General features: G+C 56.5%; 1 pseudogene; it reads right to left on the bottom strand.

Annotated features, from left to right (window-relative positions):
- Positions 1 to 2,400: 2,400 nt before the first annotated feature.
- On the bottom strand, positions 2,401 to 4,818 carry LOC115384885 (malate dehydrogenase, cytoplasmic-like; annotated as a pseudogene).
- Positions 4,819 to 5,977: the final 1,159 nt, after the last annotated feature.

Below are 5,977 nucleotides of genomic sequence, written 5' to 3'. Positions count from 1 at the left end.
GACAACGTCATTTTTATGTTTTATTCTATATGACTTACTCGACCATCACTGGAACAGCTGACAAATTGAGACGGATAGAGAAGTAAAAGTACACAGACAATGCTTTTTGGACCAATCTTGAAGTTCTTGTCTCATGAAATCCGCTTTGAAATCCTCCCAGGATCAGGAAATCCTGGTTTGTTGTTGTTGTTGTTGTTGTTTTATCATAGTTATCCATCCGCTGCAATGCTCTGACAACCAACTGAAGATGGTGACCCAGATGAAAACCAGGACTGCTCACATGATCTCATCCCATTTCTGAATCCTTCATTCCCTTTTCAACAACCCATTTTGAAGATTGATTTGAGACCAAATCCCCTCAGACATGATCACTGGCTCCTGCTGATGTTCACTGCTTTTGCGACATCGCCGCCTTGTGGCTAAACTATTAACTACAAGCTGCTCGCAAAATGATGGAGATTTAAAATATGGAAACTGAAAGGCATTTGTATGATTAAAGATCTGTGTTACTTACATTTCGAGATCCGTGTACAATATCAAGTCTCCTCAAAACATTTCTTTAATATTTACAACTAAGGACTTTATGTCGTCAAAGACTTTAGACATATGATGCATATTCCTAAATTATCAGCAATTGAACAGATAATCTCGGACAAAATAGAGAAAGGTATGGTATCCCAAATTCTATAATTTAATAATGTGCCATTCAAAAAGAATCTGCGATAGACAGACTAAATGCATGGAGGAAAGACATAAATTAAGTTATATGAAACCCATGGAATGAAACACGTTTTAAAAGTCCCAAAACAAACAATAACACACGACTCAAACTGCTGCAGTATAAATGGATACAGGTCTATATACCCCCGACAAACTACAACCGTATTTCACACAATATTCCAGATGTTTGCACCTAATGCCAAGTTGATAAAGGAACTCTTAGTCCTGTTTATGGGAATGCCCGAATATACAGAAGTTTTTGGAATGACTTTAAACTGTTTGTCTGAATATTTAAGGTTAAAATGCCTTTATGTGCCAAACTCTGTATTCTGGGAATATATCCTGTCGGTTTCCCCAAGACAGGAATCGGACTTTGGACTGTTACACGCCAGGAGGGCGATTGCTCGGAACTGGAGGAGTGTGGGCGTGGTGACTGCTCTGCACCCCGACGTCTGAACACGGCTCATCGAAACAGCACCTGAAAGTGTGTGTGTGTGTGTGTGTGTGTGTGTGTGTGTGTGTGTGTGTGTGTGTAGACCTCAAACCGCCAGGGGGCGCAGGAGGGCTCAGGTGGTGGGCCTGCCGCCCTGTGCAGAGGGACAGGCAGGGTTTTCACCTGTGAGCCCCGGTGAGCTGTCCTGCTCCGATGTGAACGGTGGAATCACACGTGCACGTGAAAATAAATGGGTCGCCGGTCCGCACGCAAACGGAGAAAGAGTGGTTCACCTTCTCTCTCGTCTCACTTTTCGGAGGAAAATCAGCCTGATGGTTCTTGTGAACAGGCTGAGAGCGCCGCTCCACGTCTCCCTTCTGCAGGCGCCGGTCCTCCTCCCACTCCGTGTGGAGCAGCAGGTGTTCGGCGTCCTGCTCGGTCCAGCTGGCTCTCACCGTCATACCGTCAGATGTAGTAAAAAGAAGCTGGAGGCCATGCAGCATGCTCACTGGAGAAGCCAGCGCTGCGCGGTCTCTCACGTAGGGCGACGCCCCGGAAGTCAACAAGTGATCAGACGTCGGATCGATGACGGCCGACCGTCCATCCTCCGTTTGCTGCCAGGCCGTCCACCAGGCGATCGTGAGCCACGTATTGGGCACCCCTGATGTTAGAGGAGGAAGAGGCTCTGTAATGTGACGGTAGAGGAGGAGACACAGGTGAGACCAATGGTAGTCCTGGAGGGCCGGTGTCCTCCATGTCTTAGGTCTCCGTTTCATCACGCCTCACTCTTTAAGCCAGCCGGCCTGTGAGAAGCCCAACCAGGAAGTCCCGGGAGAGGTCCAACACGAGAACCCTGCTCCAGACGGGGACGGGTGAGACTCCAGACGGGGACAGGGTCAGGTGAGACTCCAGACGGGGACGGGTGAGACTCCAGATGGGACAGGGTCAGGTGAGACTCCAGACGGGGACGGGTGAGACTCCAGATGGGGACAGGGTCAGGTGAGACTCCAGACGGGGACAGGGACAGGTGAGACTCCAGACGGGGACAGGGACAGGTGAGACTCCAGACGGGGACAGGGTCAGGTGAGACTCCAGACGGGGACAGGGTCAGGTGAGACTCCAGACGGGGACAGGGACAGGTGAGACTCCAGACGGGGACAGGGACGGGTGAGGCAGAAAGACCAGCAGAGGCTTGGTTCTGTCAGGTTCTTTTATTGGTTTCAAACCAGGACAGCTACTGAATGTTACCTTCTACCAACACACACCTTTTCCTGGTGTCTAACAGACAGGACACACACACACACACACACACACACACACACACACACACACACACACACAGAAGCAGGGTGGAGCGGTGAGGCTGGTCTTCACAGCCGGGAGCAGACGGGCTTCAGGGGGTCTACATGCTGCTGCTGTCCAGCAGGTGGGGACAGAGACAGTCACTGGGACAGGAAGTCCAGGGCGGGGTCCCGCTCCTCCACCAGCTCTGCCGCTGTGGCGTCCATCTTGGCACGGAGAAGCCGTTGATGGAAGTCCGTCCACCATCTTCCAGGTCTTGTTCTGTCAGGGACACACATGACAACATCTGTGAGGCCAACCAGAGACCCCCCCCCACAGAGACCACAACCCCCCCCCAACCAGAGACCCCCCCCAACCAGAGACCCCCGACCCCCCCCCAACCAGAGACCCCCCCAACCAGAGACCACAACCCCCCCCCCCAACCAGACCACAACCCCCCCCGTCCAACCAGAGACCCCCCCCGAACCCCCACAGGCCAACCAAGCCCCCCCCCCCCCCCCGGGCCAACAGGGCCCCCCCCAGAGGGAACGTGGCGTGTCCTGACCTTGATCTGGACGGGAAGGAGTAGATGAGGTCCTCCGGATGCCGTAGAGTTGCCGGCAGCGTACACTCCCATGGAGATGAACTCCCCCTGCAGGAGACGGACACGGTGAGCTTCACGTCCCCTCTGACACATCAGAGAACAGACGTCCTTCTGACGGGCTGCGAGGGACACGGACCTCCTTGGTCCCGAACCAGATGTCCCTCATGTGTCACAGATGGCCTTGGCAGCAGACATGGCGCTGGACAGCTTCCTGGCCTTGATGACGGCGGCTCCACGCTGCTGCACCGTCTGCAGGGGACAGGGGGACAGGGGACAGTGAGGACGTGTCCGGGTACAGCTGCCCGTCAGACAACAGCACTACCTGAGGATTTTCACCTCGCCTCGCCTCGCGGTATGAGCTACAGCTCACATGACGGTAGAATTTAAATCCTTCACAGAACAAAGCCTGATGAAGAGTTCCTGAGTGGCTCGTAGTTTAATTCCCTGCATTTACACTTCCTGCCACTAGGTGCTGTTGGCATGTTCACCCTTATTTTCACACAGACACCACAGAAGAAGAAGAAGGCCCCTGAAGACAGGCTCTCTGCATGTTGGCGAGGACCACGAGGGACAGCGAGGGACAGCGAGGACCAGCGAGGGACAGCGAGGGACAGTGAGGACCAGCGAGGGACAGTGAGGACCAGCGAGGGACAGTGAGGACCAGCGAGGGACAGCGAGGACCAGCGAGAGACAGCGAGGACCAGCGAGGGACAGCGAGGACCAGCGAGGGACAGCGAGGACCAGCGAGGACCAGCGAGGGACAGCGAGGACCAGTGAGGACCAGTGAGGACCAGGGTTAGTGACGGTGTGGCTCCAGGCTGAACCGGGCCGGGACGCGGGACTCACAGAGATGAGTCTCCCTGCAGCCAGGCGTCGTCCTTCACCGCGCCTCGTAGGGGGTGGGGCTGCCGTGCACGCTGACCAGGGCTGGTGCACGTCGGGTACTGGGTGGAGGAGTGGTTCCCCCAGATGATGACGTTCTTCACCTGGTCGGACGACGCCGCCGCGCGGGCCACGCGGACCACAGTACTGACGTTACTGACCCACGTTTTGGGGTCTGGGTCTGGTCCGGGCCGGACCGGGACCGGGACCGGGTACCTGGGAGCAGGCTCTGTTGTGGTCCAGGCGGGTCAGGCAGGAGAAGTTCTCCTTGGGGATGGAGGAGCTACTTGGAGGCGATCAGACAGTTTGGTGTTGCGGGTTCCCCACCACCAGAACCTGCCCGGAGGAAAGCAGTTAGACCACAGCAGGGACCGGGACAGAGACCACAGCAGGGGACCGGGACAGCGACCACAGGCAGGACCGGGACAGAGACCACAGCAGGACCGGGACAGAGACCACAGCAGGGACCCACAGCTCTGGGACCCACAGGGACCGGGACAGAGACCACAGCAGGGACCCGGCAGGCTCTGGACCCACAGGGACCGGGACAGAGACCACAGCAGGGCCCCACAGCTCTGGACCCACATGGGACCGGACAGAACCCTCAATATGCCGAGTCAGCACTCTCATTTCCTGGAATCAAAGGCCCTGTTCTGGGTCCTGGCCCGGGTCCTGCAGTGAGGACCTGGGGGACGGAGCCAGCGGACTCACCCTGACGGTCTTCTTGGCGTACTTGTCCAGGGCGCGCCCTGCGTCTTGAAGATGGCCACGTTGGCCTTCAGCAGTGTCCTTCCTCTCCATGCCCTCCTGCGGGCATGGAGCCCACCAGGATGGCGGCGTCGATGTCCTTGAAGCCCACCTCCACCTTGTCGGTGGGGATGACCTCTGTGGGAGGAAGGAGACGCGAGGGGTCAGCGCAGTGACTGATGACCCAGTCAAGTCACTGTATGACGTCATGTGTCTGGAGCGAGCTTGTTCAGAGTCCAGGCCGGCTCCTGCTCCCGTCCTTTCCGTCCCCGTCGTCCAGCAGCATCACCTTATCTGATACTAATAAGCTCCTCTTGCCGAGCAGCTCAGTCTGAAGCTTCCAGCAGCAGAACCTGCGCTCTGCTGCCTCCTGCTGGACAGGACAGGTGAGAAACCAGAGAGGGGAACCAGGAGAACCAGAGAACCAGGAGAACCCCTCCTCCCCCAGCGCCCGCTCCACCACAGCCAATGGCTTTATGTCTTCCTCTGATAAACAGACGTCTGTCCCCTTTAAGGCTCAGTGACACCGGCCCTTTCCCTCTCACAGGTCTGAAACCCACCCGGCGCCCAGCACGACCCTTGACCCTGGCAGGGTCTGTTGTCACCGTTCGGCTCATCCTGATAGATTAACCTCCACATGTTATCATTCTGGACTTCAGCCGCTGCTCTGATTGGCTGAGACCTGCCTGAGACAGAGCCAATCAGAGGCCTTCTGTGGGACCCTGCCTCCTCCTCCTCCTCCTCCTCCTCTTGCTGCTCCCCAGATGCCTCCTCCTCCCCCCCCCCCCCCATGCCTCCCCCCATGCCCTGCCCCCCCCCCCCCCCCCCTCCTCCTGTGTGAACTGACTTGAGGACCACAGTGAAACCATTCCGGGACATTTTGTTCTATTTTTTTCCCCCCATCCTGAGAGCTGCACAGAAACAGGTGGAACCGTCTAACCGATCGGTGGACAGCTCGCTCCATACGGCCACGTGTCCACGTCTCCCCGTCCACTGACGGACATCCACTCTGTCTCACACTGGACTTAGGAGTTTCTGCCACATCTGCTGCAGAAAAGGGTTTTTCTAAAACTATCAGTGCTTCAACCTTTAAATCCGATGTGTGGAGCAGAACGAGCACTTCCTGTTTGAGCTCGGTCTGGGCGGCTGTCTTTCAGACGACTGTTCTAGAGACAGACACCCACTGCAGACCTGGGCATCCGGAGATGTAGGAGCTTTCACAGCAGCCCTGCTGGATCCAGACCAATCCCTTCAGGACTTCCTGAAAGCCTGCTTCCTGTGGTCCGGTATGAACGGTCTCCTGACTGATC

The sequence above is a fragment of the Salarias fasciatus genome, unplaced genomic scaffold (assembly GCF_902148845.1).
Source record: "Salarias fasciatus unplaced genomic scaffold, fSalaFa1.1, whole genome shotgun sequence".
In the NCBI taxonomy this organism is placed as follows: Eukaryota; Metazoa; Chordata; class Actinopteri; order Blenniiformes; family Blenniidae; genus Salarias; species Salarias fasciatus.
The sequence above is the reverse complement of the archived record's forward strand: the minus strand, read 5'-3'. Positions and strand labels throughout refer to the sequence as shown.